Below are 17,181 nucleotides of genomic sequence, written 5' to 3'. Positions count from 1 at the left end.
AAGCACTGACCGTGGTGCTGAACTTGCCAGCTTTTTGACATCTGCCTGCAGACCAAAGATAAACTGCCGCCCCCTCCCCAACACACACACACACACACACACACACACACACACACACACACATTCACACCACACCACACCACTACCTTAGCACAGCTGTTGCCACCAAAGGTATCAAACTGGGTAAACTTCCACCCACTGCAGTCACATCAGACATCAGCCTGTATTGGAACAAAGAACTGCATCTGGATATAGAGCTGGGTTCAGAATCTGGCACTGATTTTTACCTTTGTATACAAACATGTTACTTAACTTTCCTGAGCTACAGTTCCTGCATTTGTAATATGAGGAGAGGAGTTGAGCCAGATAATCTCTAAAACGCTCTTGTAGCTTGTGGCCCTAGGCCCCATTAAAGGACCCTCCCCATCACTAGCTATTGAGCTAACCAGCTCCCCTGTGTTGAGGGTATACATATTCAGTGGATGCCACTCTAGAATTGTGCCTTTGCAGGACCTGACCTACAAAGGAATAACTTAATTTCATTCCATAAACATTTTGGTGTGTACAATGGAAAGAAAAGTGGAAATCAAGGCAAAAGAGTAGGAGCCAAAAGCCAGGTTCCAACAAACCATGAGACATTGAGAATGTTAATTCAACTATCTGAGCATCAGTTTTATCACCTGTAAAATGAGAATAAGAAAGGCAAAAAGCTACTCCTTCCCCTTCTCTCCAAAAGAACCAAAATAGAATCAAAATACTTGAGCCACTTAACTCATAGGGTTGTTGTAAGCATTAAGTGAGATTCTATATGCAAAGCACTTTGGAAAGCTGAAGGTGTTCCATAAATATCAGCTATTAGTATCCTTATTAAGCACCAGCAATATGCAGGACCCCATGTTCAGCACTGGGAAGATGATAACTACCGAACAGACCCTGATCTTAAGGAATTTATCTTCTTATAAAAGGCAAAAGACAAGCAGACAAATAAATGATTACAGAAACTCAGAGTAGAAGATAATTCAGAAATCATCTAATCCAATCCCCTTATTGCACTGAATCCTAGAGGGAGGAAAGGATTTTCCCAAGGTCAAAAAGCAAGTCAGTGCTTTCCACTCCACCAAAGTGCTTCTTACCCTACTAATGGAGTACATCGTGTTTGGTCTCTCCATTCTTGGTGCTGTGAGATGTGTGTATCCTGTTCTTAAAAGAGGCTGTTGTTCAGTGATGTCTGACTTTTTGTGACCCCATTTGGGGTTTTCTTGGCAAGGATACTGAAGTGGTTTGCCATTTCCTTCTTCAGCTCATTTTATAGATGAGGAACTCAAGGCAAACAGGGTTAAGTGATTTGCCCAGGGTCACACAGCTAACACGTGTCTAAGGCCATATTTGAAAATGAATCTTCCTGACTTCAGGCCCAGTGTTCAATCCTCTGTGCCACCTAGCTGTCTTCTTAAGAATGGTTCTGTTGTTTCTCAGCCATGTTCAACTCTTTGTGACACCATTTTGGGGGGTTTCTTGGCAAAGATACCAGAGTGGTTTGCCATTTCCTTCTCTAGCTCATTTTACAGACAAGGAACAAAGTTAAGCGATGTGCCCAAGGTCACAAAGCTAGTAAGTGTCTGAGATCAGATTTGAACTCATGAAGAGGAGTTTTCCTGATTCCAAGATCAGTGATTTATCTATATACTGCACCACCAGGCTGCCCCTCTTAAAAGAGGAGCACTTGTCAATTGTCCATGTTAGTTATGCTTTGTCTTCCATGTTTTGGAGAGGGCAGGTTTCCTTTGCTGATCCCCCCACTGTGTCTGTCTCTAATGGGGCAGAAGGAACGTAAGTTTGCTTTTGATCTGGTTAAGCCAAGGACAGCTCATTGACTGAGGAAGAAAATTCTACCTCATAGCCATCTATCTATACCTGTTATAGGTCTGACCTTTACCCATCACTAGAGGGAGTGGGACAGGGTAAAAATATTGGCCATCAGAACAACAGGGAAAGTCAATCACTTAGTCATCATGCATTTATTAAGCACCTAATATATACTAGGCACCACCTAAGCACTAGGGAAACAAAAAATATAGTCACTGTCCTCAAAGAGCTTACATTCTAATGGGGGAGTTTTTATCATTCTCTAAACTATCTGAGATCTGCATGCTGGTCCCAGCTCTTTCAACTCACTTAATCAACAAGCATTTGTTCTTACATGCTACTCAAGGGCAATACCAAGGGGAAAAAAATGAAATAATTCCTTCCCCCAAGGGCTTTTTTCTTCAACCAGCAGAAGCAACATATATACACATAGTAAATGAGATAACATGTAAAGTGTAAAATATTATATATATACTAGCTAGCAGTATTATTATTAAGCAAATGCATGATGTGTACAAGGTAATTTGGGAAATGGAGACACTAGCAGTTAGGAACAGAGTCAAGTGGTGGTTGAGATAACTTTGAATGAAAGTAGACATTCTACAAGATGGAGGTAGGAAGAGAGTACATTCCAGACACAGGAGACAACCTATGCAAGGCACAGACACAGTAATGGGGTGCTGAGTATGAGCAACAGCAAATAAGTCAGTTTGGCTGGACTACAGAATAAATGAAGAGGAGTCATATATAATAAGATATTCAGCTGCTGGATGACCTTGAGAAAATCCCTGTCCCTCCCTGGACCTCAATTTCTCCCATATAAGAAAGCGGAACTTGATGATCCTGGATTTATCCTACAGCTCAAGAGTTTCTGGGATTATTTGTGTGAATGTCTTTTCTCTGCTACAAGATCATAAGCTCATATTTCTGTAGCCCCTGACACTTCTGAAAAGGTCAATGAAAATTGCTCAAGGTCACACAGAGAGCCGAGCCCTGTTGTGTACCCAGGTCTTCTAAGTACAAATCCATCGTTCATGCAGGATGATCCCTCACCATGGCCCCTCCCTTCCCCTTCCTCCCTCCTCCAAGTCCTCTGTGCAGTGATTTGAAGCAGCTCTCACCCCCGCTACCTGGAAATGCTGGTGTCCATTGGAGGGAGCCCTGGACAAGACCCCTTGACTAAGGCCTTGACTAAGCCCCAGCACCGTATCACCATTTTGTCTCTTTCCCTGCCAGCACAGCTTCTGTTCTGGTGTCTATACGGCCCTCCCCCTTTAAAAACCCCCTTGAGGACATGGAGAAACACCCCCCCCCCCAGTGAAGTCTTGCATCTCAATTACCCAGTGTCCTACAGGGCCCACATACTATTTCTCCCTGAAGCCCATGGACTCTGACTCCATCCCAAGGAAATCTGTTATGCCCGGTGACTGCCGCTGACGGTGAGGGCCTCATTGAAAAGAGCTTTCCTTTGGCCCACGTCGTCTGGCCAGGGGAAGGCTTCCCGACAGATTAAGAGAAATGCCGGCCTCAGCCTCATTCGTATTCCAGTCGGGCCAGCGGCTTCAGTGTGGCTGAGAAAAGCGAGAGGAGAGGAGGCCCTCAGAGAATGCCCAGAGATGATTCCTCTCCGATTCCAATTTATTTTCTATCATTAATGCCTTTGAAAAACCCCACATGCTCAGCAAACAGAGAGCACAGTGTATGGGGAGGAAATGGCAGGAGGGAGGAACCTCAGAGCCCAGCCAGCCCTCTGCCACGAAGCACCACAGGGCAGCAGGAAGAGGCCTAGATTGGGGGAATGAGATATGAATTCAAATCTCATCCCTTTGGTTCTTTGGGATTGCCTCCTTCCCTATGAGATGAGATGGTTGGGCTATGATCTCTAAGGTCCAGAGGCAGGTAGGTGCCAATGGGTTTGGAATCAGGAAGATTGAACCCAAGTTCAAATCCAGTTTCAGACACTCTGTGACATAATCCTTGTTTGCCTCAATTTTCTCATCTGGAAAATGGGGATAATAATAGCACTTACCTCTCAGGGTTGTGAGAATAATGAGATATTTGTAAAGCACATAGCATACTACCTGACACTACATAAATGTGAAATTATTAGAGATTATTATTATTATTAGATTATTTATTAGATTAGATTGTTATTACACATATGAATATTATCATCCCACCACTTCAGACATCTACTGACTGTGTGACCTTGGGTACATCACTTTAACCTCCCTGGGCCTCAGTTTCTTTCTCCATATGTTAAATGATGGATGAAGTAGCCTCTGAAGTCCCTTTTGCCTCTATGTCTATGATCTCATGATCCTGTAAAGTGACTCAGTTGAATGTCTTCCCCCTGTTTCTGCTATTGACTTTCTGACGTCTAAGACCCTCACTGAATCAAAGAATTTGAGATTTGGAAGGGACCCAAACAGCTGCCTCATCTAACCCAGACACGAAACTGACTATACACCTCTAATCCCCTATGACCTACCTGACAAGAGTATCTAGAAAATGGAAACAATTATAAATAAAACCTACCCTGTCTATTTCACTGGATCATTGAGAGTATTAGATGGGGGAAAGACATGATGACCAGTGACATGTCTATTGCACAGAGAACAGCCTAGCTAAGTTTGGGCAAGTTAGCCTCAAGGTGGTGAACCTTTTTGGCCCCCGTACCTCTCAGAAAGCAATCTACTAAATTACAGAGGAGTGTCATCTGGGCCAATGAAAGAAGAACACCACCAATGATACAAACTCTAAACATATTGAAGAAGCAAATGTAAAAGTGCTTTATGAAGCCTAAAGTATTGATGAATGTCAACTCCTTGTGAGGAAGGATCTTTTCATTCTCGGTTATTTATACTGAGAACTTGGATAGAGCACTAAGCCTGGAATCATGAAGATCTGAGTTCAAATCTGGCCTCAGACACTTGCTAGATGCGTGACCCTGGGCAAGTCACTTCACTCCTATTTGCTTCAGTTCTTCATATGCAAAATGGGGATACACTGGAGAAGAAAATGGCAAATGACTTCAGTATCTTTGCTAAGAAAGCCCATGGACAAGGTCCATGGGGTAATGAAGAACTAGACACAACTGAATGACTAAACTACACCACTTGTATCTTCAACACCTAGGTCAGTGCCTGACACACAGTAGGGGCTTAATGGATACTTAATGGAGGTTGGCAGAGGCTGATTGCTATTAATTTTTGTTCATGTTAATATTTTCATCAGGACAAAGTTAGCTGCCAAGAAATATATTGGGTTTTTTTGTCTTGTTTTCTTTTTAATTTCACGTTTTGGCAACCACAGCTCTTGGGGACCATCCACAAAGTCATAGGGAGGCTTTTGTCAATGTTGTAGAAGAATCCCACCCCTCCCCCCAGCAATGACATCACTGACTTAGCTGGTGCTAGATAGGACCTCAGAATCCATGGGGTCCCACTCCCTAATTTTACAGAGGAAACTGAGGCCCAGGAAGGGTAAGTGACTTGTCCAAAGTCATAGAAGTAATGAGTGGCAGAGTCAGTATTTGAACCTGGGTCTTTGAATGTCAAATCAAGCACTCCATTCCCTGTTTCATATGGGAAGTGGGGAGGAAAAGGAGATTCTTATTCTAGAGAGGTTAGCATAATGGAAAAGCACTGGATTTAGAGGCAAAAACCTGGGATCAATTATTCAAAAAGTATTTATTAATGACTAATATAGAAATGTTTCACATGATGGCACATGCATAGCCTATATCTGATTGCTTACTGTCTCAGGGAGGGAAGGAGAAATAGAATTTGGAACTCAAAACTTTAGATAGAATTTTTTTTATTTTAAAGCATTTATTAAATACCTACTATGTGCCAGGCACCATTCTAAGCCTTGGGGATATAAAACCAAAAAAGAAACAATCCCTACCTTCAAGGGGCTTACAGTCTTTAAAGGGAGACAATGTGTATGTATATGAGAGCATATAAAATATAAATAAATGTCCTGACCAGACTAATATTAATATTAATAATTACTAGTACTGATATAACACTTCAAGGTTTACAAAGTGCTTTATCCTCACAACAATCCTGGGAGATAGGTGCTATCATTATCACCTTTTTACAGATGTGGAAACTGAGGTTCAAAGTGCTTCAGTGTTTTCTCCATGGCCAATAAGTGTCTGAGGGCTGACTCCCAAGTCCAAATGCTCTCCTCTGTACCACCCGGCTGTCTCTACCACTTAATACCAGTCACCTTGGCCTAGTCAATTCCCCTAAGTTTCAGCCTCTCCCTGCTTTAAAGGAGGGTTGGTATTATTAATTAGAGCTGGTATTTATGTGCCACTTTAAGTTTTGTAAAGCTTTGTGGCATTTCATCCTCACAACAACCCTGAGAAGTAGGTACTATTATTATCCCCATTTTAAAAGTAAGGAAACTGAGGTTGACAGAGGCTGAGTGACTTGCCCTGGGTATCACAGCTAGGAAGTATGTGAGGCTAGATTTGAACTCAGATCTTCCCAACTCCAAGTCCAAAGTTTTATGCACCCTAACTACCTAAGTCTGACCCCAAAGGGCTGACCACAGCAACTCGTGATTTTGAACCTGAGTCATGGAGGGGGTCTCTACAGAGATCTTGGAAATGCTGGTGTATTATTATCTGGGGGAAGGGGGGTTACAGTGGAAAGAATACTGCTTGGAATCAGAAGACCTGGGTTTGAATATTGGCTCTGCCATTAATATCTGTGTCACCTTAAGCAAGTCACATCATTTGGCTGGCTGGCTCTCAGTCTCCTTCTCTGTAGAATGAAAGGGTTGGATTGCATGATCTCTACCATCCCTTCTAGCTCTAGTTCTGGTCCTATTCAGGATGGTCTGTGGTTCAAAATAATCGTGGCAACTCACGTGACTTAAGGGTGTTACTATGGATGAAGTGCTTTTCTCATGAGAACTCAATTATGTGAGCACTAACCCCACTTAACAAATGAGGAAACTGAGGCTAAGAAAGATCATGTGTCCTAACTCCAGCTCACATTGATCATTCATGTCAGAGCTGGGACTGGTACTTTGGGCTCTCCTGATGACTAGGCTGGCATTTTCCCCACCTCACCACATTGTGTCAGTAAATCCTGGCTCACAGCAATCTCCACCCTATCCCTTTCTGGGTAATGCTCGGACAAGAACTACTCTAGGATGCCAGCTGATAGAAGAGCACACAGTAGCCCAGGGAAACCGAGAAGAGAGCTGTCTCCTACCCCCAATTCTAGTTCAGGAATTCTTAGTCTTTATTGTCTTCTAGACCCCTCTGGCAATGTGGTCAAATCTATGATTCCCATCTCAGAATAATGTTTTTAAGTGCATGAAAAATATATAGAATTACAAAGGAAACATATTATATTGAAATCAAGATTTATTTTTTCCTTTAAGTTCATGGAGACCAGGTTAGGAATTCAGGATTTAGGGGCAGCTAGGTGATGCAATGGATAAAGCACCAGCTCTGGATTCAGGAGGATCTAAGTTCATATCTGGCCTTAGACTTACTAGCTATGTGACCCTGGGCAAGTCACTTAATCCTCATTGCCCTACCCCCCCCCCAAAAAAATTCAGGAGTTAGAAAATGCCCTTAGACTTCTCAAAACATCTTTTCTGTCCACTTTTTTTTAAAAGACTTTTTTTTTCTTAGAGATGGATGTTAAGAGTCCATTTGAGCCCACAGAGATGTTAAGAATTAGGCATGGCAGATCTTATCCTCCCCATTTTAAAGGTACACAAACTGAGGCCCAAAGCAGGGCAATGATTCATCCATGATTATACAGCAAGTCAGTGGCAGAGGGAGAACTCAGAGCCAGGCTTCTTGCTTCCCAGTTTAGGTGGTTCCCTCCACCCCCTACCAGCTTCTCCCTGCCAGGATATTAGTGAGCAGGGAGGGGGGGTGTACTCCATGAAAAGCAAAATGAGGGGTTGAAGTGAAAAATAAAACAAGATAGATAGATATTTTTTTCCTCTTCCATAATGTAAAGAAAATTGCTTTTAGTGACTATCTGCGGTTTTAAAAGCAATTACAGTTTTTGGAGGGAACTTCCTTGAGATGGAGCAAAAGTGACTAGGAACAAGGTGCAGAAGGGTTTTTTTTAATAATGTTAGCATCAAGCAAAGGCAAAAGGAGAAAAGATTTTAATGACAGCAATTCCTAGCAGCAGAGACTGTGGAGATAAAATATTTAGAGGCCTACTGGGGAGGGGGCTGGGAACTGGAAGCCAGGAGCTGGACAGGGACCCCAGCTTTGCTTAGCTATGGAGCCTGGGGAAGGTGGACAAGGAGGGGAGATGGGGAACCACCCAATGAGGCAGCAGCATAGGAAGCAGTCCAAAGCATCTGCAGGGCTCCAGCTGTCGGGAGTTAGGAGCAGGTGTGGGATTTGATGTTGGATAGAGGAGAGAAAGGGAGAAGCCACAGAGGAAACAGAGCCAGAGCCCCAATCTCAGTTTCTTGGCCCCTTCACCTCTAGTCATGGCTCTCCCAGGGGACCCTATTCACTCACACCAGGCTGAGAAAGCCAGCAGATATAATGGAAAGGAGGGGAGGCTGGGAAGCAGCGGTGTTGGGTTCAAGTGCTGGAAATGCCACTGATTTCCTGTGTAAACTTGGACAGCTCCTTTCCTCATCCTGGACTTCCCCTTCTTCATGTAGACATGAAGGGGATGGGACAAGATGATCTTTAAGGATCTTTTCTGTCCTAAGGCCCAGGACCCAAGGGAGGACATCAGAGAATTCTCATGAATGCCCAGTGGCCCTCTCCACATAGAACCAGAGCCAGCATCTTCACTAGAGTCAAGACCTACTGGTGAATAACTCCCTGGGGAGTCACTTGGGACATTGTGGCTTTCTTAGGGTCAAGTAGCCAATGCGGGTCAGAGATGAGACTTGAATTCCAGTCTTTCAGCACTGAGGCAGGCTCTCTATCAGTAATGCTAAGTTACTTCTTAACTTTGCCTTTCCAGGAAAGTAGGCAGCACATCTACAACTTGAATCAGGAAGACCTGAGTTCATATCCTGCCTCAGACACTTACTGGCTATGTGAACCTGGCCCAGTCTCAACCTCTGTCTGCCTCAGTTTCTTCATCTGTAAATGAGGATAATAATAGTACCTACCTTTCAGAGTTGTTATAAGGATTAAATTATATGTTATAACTTTTATAGATACAAATTGATAATTACATAAAATACGTAATATTTTTAAATGTTTTGCAAACCTCAAACCACTATAGCTATTATCATGATACTCATTTGTGAATGTGGCTAGGTATTATTATGCCCATTTTGCAGATAAGAAAACTGAAATTTATAGATGTTTAGTGACCTGCCTGTCACCAGCACTGGAATAAAGCACCTAGCAGAGATCCTGGCATATGACAGGGGCTTAATAAATAAATGCCTTCTGAATAGAACTGAATTAAATGTCTGGTGATGCTGTCCAACCTTCCTCATGCTCAGACTGGATCCAAACAATCACACCCTTATGGCAGTGGTGGGAACTAGGAGGATAGAAGGGTTGAATTTCTCTGGGAAAGGAGAGCCAATAGTCTGCTTCCTGACGTCTGGCCACAGAGAAAGCATCATGATGGGGTGGAATGAGTTCTGGACTGGAAATCAGGAAAACTGTATTGGAACTTTGGCTTTGTGAGTAACTGACCTGCTATGTGACATTTGGCAACTGCCTTCCCCACTCTGGACCTCAATTTATTCTTTATCTGGACCTCAATTGTTCTCTAGTATCCTTCTATCTATAAAGTGAAGGATTTGGGTGAGATAATGGTTTGAGTCCCTTCCAGTTCTAACGTTTCATCATCTTCCAGTTTCTAGTCTGTCTCTGTCACTGTGGAACCCTGGGCTAGTGACTTCCCCTCTCTGGGACTCAGTTTCCTTTCTTCAAAATGAAGGAATCTGACTAGATAATAGGTATGGTCCCTTCCAGGTTTAGGACCCTCTGTCTTTAAATTCTTGCTGTTATTCAGATCATAAACTCAACCTATCCAAAGCAGAATCCATTGAGTCTCTCCCACATCCAAGTGCCCCCTCTTTACTTCTGTACTCCTATCTTGGGCACCGCCATTCCAGTCACCATGTTCATACCTTACAGTCAGCTGCATTTCTTCAGACTCTCTAAGACCCTTATTGCTATGAGCTGCCAAAACTTGTCTGTCCCCAACCTCTCTCATATCCACCCCCTTCTCTCTATTTATACCATGACCAAGTCCAGCTGGCCCTGTGTCACTCCTCACTTGGACAAATTGGGTTAGCCCCCTCTGTCAGGCTCCATTGTCCTCCCTCTCTGACTTCTCATCCCCACACCTGCCAAAAGGCTACTCCTAAAGTGACTACATTACTCTCTTGTTCAAGATGGCTCCCAATGCCCTTTAGGGTAAAATATAAACAGCTCCTCAGCTTGGCATTAACGTGCTTCATGATCGCAATTCAGCCTACCTTCCTAGACTTATTACTGCCTCTCATACACTCATACAGCCAGCCAAACTGGTCTACAGTTCCTCCCACCTCTAAGCCTTTGCAAAGGCTGTTGCTCACACCTGGAATGCCCTCACTCATCATCTCCACCTTTCAAAATCCCTAGTTTCCTTCAATGTTCAGCTCAACTACTGAAGCTCTGATCTATCCAGTTACTAGCCACCCCATTACTGTTAACTTATTTACTTTGCATATATTACCTATGTGTTTGTGAATATGGTATCCCATCTCCCTTCCCCACCACTGCTCCCCATTCCCCGCTGCTGTAGTAGAATGTAAACTCTATAAGCTCAGGGATTATTTCCTTTTTTGTCACTGTATCCCCAAGTACCTAGTATTATGCCTGGCATATAGTAGATGTTTAATAAAGATTCAGTGAATGAATGAATGAATAAGCAAATGAATGAAAGAATGAGTGAGTGAGTAAATGAATGAGTTAATTCTCTGACTACAGGCACTGAAATGGATTGAAACTGTCTTTCAACTCCTCCTCTAGGTCTTTGATTCTGCCTTCAATCTCCTACACACACATGCACACTCACACACGAGCGCGCACACACACACGTGAATCCCAAGAGCACACAAGCAGCCAGACTCAGACACACTGAGGCACACAGACCTACCTCTCTGCCTTCCACTGCCTCTGTCAGGCACTGAGTCAAGAGGGCTGCTGTGGAGAAAATGCTGCAACACAGACCAAACACTATTCCCCACATGGGGCCTGAAATCCACTCATTTTGTGATGTTTATGTAGGATTCGACTGTGAGATGGTAAGACACAGGCTGAGCCCTTAAACCAGCCCAGGGATAGAAGCAAGGTAGCAAAGCCGAACCTGGCAGATTCTGGGAGCAGGGCTGCTTCCAGCAACACCTCCATGTCTTTCAAGAATGTCCTCCCCTTGCAGAAAAGCTACTCCCTCCCTGAGCCTCAATTCCTGTCTTTCTTCATTCATCCCTTTAACAAATATTCATTGAGCACCTACTGTGTGCCTGGTACTCTGCTAGGGGCTAGGGATACAGAGATAGTAATGAAACACCCTGCCCTCAGGAAGCTTACATTCAATGGAGGAGACAACCCCACATACACACCTGGGACTAGAGTAAAGGAGACTTGAGATCAAATCTTGCCTCAGTTACTTATTAGCTGAGTCACCCTCAGCAACTTAACCTTTATCTGCCTCAGTTTCCTCATCTGTCAAATAGAGACAATAACAGCACTTACCTCCTAAAGTTGCTGTGAGGACAAAATGTAAAGGACTTTGCAAACCTTAAAATGCTATACAAAGGTTAGGTATTATCATTAATTGGGCAGCTAGGTGGCACAGCGGAAAGAGTATCTGGCCTAGAGTCAGGAAAACTCATCTCCTGAGTTCAAATCTGGCCTCAGACACTAATTAGCTGTGTGACTCTAAGCAAGTCACTTCACCCTGTTTGCTTCAGTTTCCTCATCTGTAAAATGAGCTGGAGAAGGAAATGGCAAACCACTTGAGGATCTCTGCCAAGAAAACCCTAGATGGGGTCACAAAAGAGTCAGACATGACTGAAAAACAACTCAACAACAACAAAAAATTATCATGAACATTATCTAAAATTACATTTGCATTGCTGACTTCTGTAGCAAATCGAAGGCTTGAGTTTGATCTTGCAGTCCACTAGTACCACCACCCCCACCCAGGTCTTTTTCACTGAAACTGTTAGCCATCTCTCAAATGTGAATAAGGATGAGAGGCAGTGGGAAAGGGGTTACTTGTACCTTCAAGCCCTAGAATCCCCAAATCTAGTCCAATCCCATCTTTTATAAATGAGACCAAGGCACAGATAGGGGAAGAGACTTGCCCAAGGCAATGAGATTCCTTTGTTTTCCTTTTCTTCTAAGGAGTGTAGTGTTGTCTTCATTTAATCCCAAAATGTATCCTTCCTGAGAAGGATCAGAGGAGGGTTTGATGTTTCTCACTGTCTCTCTCACATGCAGCTTTCTCCCTGGAGGGACACTCACCACCCTCACTGTTGGAAATTAACCGAACAAAGGAACCCCGACCAGAAACTTGTCTTTTCTAATTATCAAGAGAAGAGTCCATGCCTGGCCTGCCCATGCTCTTAGCTGGATAAAAGGGACAGCTCCTTGCAATCAAAAGATCATATTGTTTAGGAAATCGCAGCATCTCAGAGTCATAGGTTTAAGGCTAGAAAGAACCTTCAAAGTCATCTAGTCCAATTCCTTCATTTTATAGTTGAGGCAACTGAGCCCACCTCCTCCCAAAACAAGGTCAAGAGACTTGCCCTAAGTAAGTGAAAGAGCCAAGATTTGAACCTGGGTCCTTTGACTCCAAATCTAGTGCTCTTTTGGATGGGGCTTCATCGACCATTGAATCTAATCTATGCTTGAACAAGAATCCTCTCTAGAACATTCTTGACAAGGGGTCATCCTGCCTGTACTTAAAGACTTCCAATGAGAGGGAGTATATTGGTGGACCTGCCACTTCAACCCACTTAGGGATCCACTTGGGGATCCATTTGGGGATCACTCTCCTGGCTAGAAAATTGAACAAAAATCAGCTTCTTTGTATAATCTACTCATTGCTCTTCACGGTCCTTCATATTACTTGAAGACGGTCACCATACCCCCTAAACCTTCTCTTCTCTAGGCTAATAACCCCCCAAAAGGATTATCTTGAGGGTTTCATTACACTGCCCTCCCCCATGTTCCCCAGTATGCCAATGTCCTTTCTAAAATGTAGAGTCTAGAATTGAACAGAGAGAAGCTGAAGGAATGAACTAATTCAACTCCCTATTTTCTAGATAAGGGAATTGAGGCTCACAAAAGGGAAATTTCCCCAAATAACACAGCAGACTAAAGCAGTATGTGTAGCAGCATGGGGACAAAGTGCCAGGCAAGAACACAGAAACAACTGGGTTCAAATCCTCCTTCTGTGAGAACAAGCAAGTCATTTAAGCTCTCTGAGACTTAGTTTCCTTATCTGTGAAATGAAGTTGGACTTGACTGTCTCTACACTTCCCAGCTCTAAATCTATGATCCTAGTAGACCGTTAGAGCTGAATAGGATCTAAATGGTCACCTAATTCAAACCACTCACTTTACAGATTGGGAAACTAAGGCCACATCATTCCATGATCATCTTGGGCCTGGAATTTTGTCTACAAGCAGGAAGGTTCTTTCCCCAGACTCTCAGGGAGCCTCTGACCTAGAAGCATTTCTCTTCTTCCCTGTCCTGACCTGCTCCCTCCTGCCACCCAACTCCTTTCTTGACCCCGGGCCAAATCAGCAGTGGAGGTAAGGTGCAGGAATGGTTGGATGCGATCCCTCTTTTGAAGGATGGTTGGCTTGTTATCGGTGCCCACTCTCGATGGCGGTAATTGAGGCATGAAAGAGATGGCCAAGATACCGGTGTTTATTAGACAGGCTATTGAGGGGGGAGACAAAAGGGAAGAAAGCGAGCTGTCAAAGACCTTGGTTTGGAAATCCATCTCAGCCATCCAGGGGGAGGGGGAGGAGGGGAAACTCAGCCAGTGGGGCGTGTGATGCAGGGAGACCTTGCTGCTGCCAGTCTTCTTTGGCTCCCAGAATGCCTAGCGATTCCCACAGGTTCTGCTTTCTTCTCTTCCCTCTCCCTTCTTCCTGCCCCATGGAATTAGTTACTAGACTCGAAAGAATATAGCTGGGGTGTGAGGAGTAAGAGGAAAGACTAAGATGATGAGCCTAGATGGTCCTGGATAGGATCCATTTCATGGTATAGTAAAGAAAGTCCTGGGCATAGGTTTAAATCCAGTCTGAGATGCTTACTATCTGTGTGACTATGGGCAAGTCATTTCCCCTCCTCTGTGGGTCTCAGTTTAGCTATCTGTAAGATGGGGGAGTTGGACTAGATGCCTTCTTCCAGCACTACATCATGTGATCCTCTGGGGCCAATTTTGCTGACAGTGAATCATCATATGGAGTCACAAAAGTAATTTATCTATTCTGAGCCTTGGTTTCCCCATCTGTAAAATTAAGATATGGTATCAGGGAAGAGTGGAAAGAACACTGGGAATCAGGAGGCTTGGGTTCTAATTCCAAGCTTTATTGGAACTCACTGTGTGACCCGGAACAAGTCCCTTCATCTCTCTGGGCCTCAGCTTCTTTCTCTGCAAAATAAAAGAGATGAACTAGAACTTCTTGTTGACTGTTGAATTAAGGCTTCTAGGATCATAAATTGAGAGTTTGACATCATCTAGTCCAAACTTTTTATTTTATGGATGGGGAAACTAAGGCACAGGCTGACTTGTCCAGGGTCACATAGTTAGGAAGTATCTGAAGCAGGACTTGAATTTCTTACTATCTATCCTTTGGACCCCAATATCACCTCCTCCAAGAAGCCCCCCTTGATTTCCTCATCAGTTAAGTCCCTACCATTCCCCCCCCAATCTCACATAGCTCCTGTTGATGGTTGTTCTCTACTGCACTTATTTATTATTGTGGGCTAGAGTTCTTTGTATGAGCTCAGGAAGCTTCCAGTCATAGGTAAATAGATTATGTTCAGCCCCTCCTAGCCCTCAAAGACATCCCTCATTCTCCAACTAAATCTTCTCTCCCCTTTGTTAAACATATTCAGCTATTTCACTAGATCCTTGGATGTCAACATTCTGTGTCTTGTGATAGCCTTCCCCTAAATACCCCTCAACTTGTCAAGGTCTTTCATAAGTCATATCATGGCATGTTCAGTCATGTCCTACTCTTTGTGACACCATTTGGGGTTTTACTGGAAAAGAAAAGGTTTGCTATTTCCTTCTCCGGTTCATTTTACAGATGGGGAAACTGAGGCAAACTGGGGTCACATAGCTAGTAAGTGTCTGAGGAGCCTAAGAAATGAGAGGAAGCAGGGGCCAGAGAATCTAGCTGAAGGAAAGAGGAGCTGGGGGAGGGGAGTGTGTAGGGCATCACTGGGAAGGTGGCTGTAGACCTGGCCTTGAGGGAGCTAAGGATGTCAACAGACAAAGGTGGAAGTGAGAGGCAATGAATGGGAAATGGCATCCCTTGCAGGCATAGGGCTGAGCCCTTGGCAAGAAGAGAAAATAAGACAAATCCAGAAGACAGGATGGCAAACACGGAGGATAGGAAGGGGAGCCAATGCTGCTCGTATCTAGTGTTTTCAGGTTTACAAAGAGCTTTCCTTTAAAAATTCCTGTGAAATAGGCCCAGACATTACTCTCCTCCTACACACACACACACACACACACACACACACACACACACACACACAATTTTTGGTGCAGACCTGCACTGTCATTGCTATAGGAAGTTCCTAGGAAGGAAATTCACTCTACCAATGCAGCCTTCCTGCAATTTATAATTTAAGTGCTTCTTGGGGTACTCAGAGAGGTTCAGAGACTTGAGCAGGGTCACACAGCCAGCATATGTCAGAGCAGGGATTGGAACCCAGCTGTTTCTGACTCAGAGGTTGGCTCGCTCTTGATTTTTCCACACTACCTCTCATTTTACAGGTGAGAAAACTTGGGCTCCTAGAGGTGGCCTGGGGTCATTCAGATAATGACAGGTGTGGGTTGGGACTCCAGTCCCTGGATTCCTGAGGCCAAAGCCCTTTTCAGGCTGGTGGAGTCCAGCAGAAGTGCAGGAAAGCTGGTCAGTGCCACCCCTCGCCCACTGGAGTCCATCCCTTGGGGACTCCAGTTTCTCATTGCCCTGAGTCAGGGGCTCTGACTTTAGGCTGTTGGGCTTCCCTTCCCCAAGAAGTAACATGACCGACAGCATCTCCTGTGATTCACCAATAAGCAGAGTATCTCCATGACTGTGCATATCCTTCATTGCCACAGCAAACAAAGAGGAGACGAGACACCCAATGAGAGACAGAGAGAGAGCTCATGCTTCCAGATACCCATCCATGCCAGGAGTGCCAGGCTCCCCCAGCCACGGCAGGGGCCCAGAGTGGAACAGCCATCTTGGTGCTCTGCTCTCTCCACTCCCATCCCCGCCTCCCAGTAACTGGCCAGCCGAGGCTGGTCATCAGGGATCCAATGGAAGGGGCACAGGATGGAGCATCAGGGGCCCTTTCTGGGTTCTAGTCCCAGACTATGACATCACCTCACAGCATGGCCTCAGCCATGTCCTTCCTCTCTGGGCCTCTTTCTTCACCCAGCATCATCTTCTTCAGGAGGTCTTTCCTGGCCCCTTCCCAGTTTCAAGTGCCTCCCTCTCCCCCCCACACACAAAGGTGTGTGAGTTTTGTACATATATAGGTCTATGTTGCTGAGATGGCTAGGTGGCACCATAATGAATAGAGAGCCAATCCTTGAATCAGGAAGACACACCTTCATGAGTTCAAATCAAGCTTCAGACACTTACTAGCTGTGTGACCCTGGGCAAGTCACTTCACCCTGTTTGCCTCAGTTTCCCCATCTGTAAAATGAGCTGGAGAAGGAAATGGCCAATCCCCCCCAAGATCTTTGCCAAGAAAACCCCACATGGGGTCACAGAAAGTCAGATACAACTGAAAACGACTGACCAACAGCAAAATGTACAGGTCGTCTCCTCCACTGTTTTTTTTTGTTGTTGTTGTTTTTTGTTTTTTTTTAGTGAGGCAATTGGGGTTAAGTGACTTGCCCAGGGTCACACAGCTAGTAAGTGTTAAGTGTCTGAGGCTGGATTTGAACTCAGGTACTCCTGACTCCAGGGCCGGTGCTTTATCCACTGCGCCATCTAGCTGCCCCACGTCTCCTCCATTGTAATGTAAGCTCCTTGGGGGAGGGACCATTTTTGTCTTCCCTTCAACCTGCACAGTGCCAGGCATGCAGTAGGTGC

At 44.5% G+C, this 17,181-nt stretch overlaps 1 protein-coding gene across 4 annotated transcripts in view; it reads right to left on the bottom strand.

Annotated features, from left to right (window-relative positions):
* Positions 1–17,181, bottom strand: part of LINGO1 (leucine rich repeat and Ig domain containing 1) — a 497,222-nt gene that overhangs the window by 457,340 nt on the left and 22,701 nt on the right. The window contains exon 2 of one of the 4 annotated variants that reach the window (XM_043985051.1): positions 14,460–14,510. The exons of the other annotated variants lie outside the window; for them this stretch is intronic. The gene's annotated coding sequence lies outside the window, so the exon portion shown is untranslated. The remainder of the gene's footprint in view (positions 1–14,459; positions 14,511–17,181) is intronic. 4 annotated transcript variants of the gene reach the window in all.

Source organism: Dromiciops gliroides, chromosome 2 (genome assembly GCF_019393635.1).
Source record: "Dromiciops gliroides isolate mDroGli1 chromosome 2, mDroGli1.pri, whole genome shotgun sequence".
In the NCBI taxonomy this organism is placed as follows: domain Eukaryota; kingdom Metazoa; phylum Chordata; class Mammalia; order Microbiotheria; family Microbiotheriidae; genus Dromiciops; species Dromiciops gliroides.
Note: the sequence above shows the minus strand (reverse complement) of the source record. Positions and strands in the feature narration are given on the sequence as shown.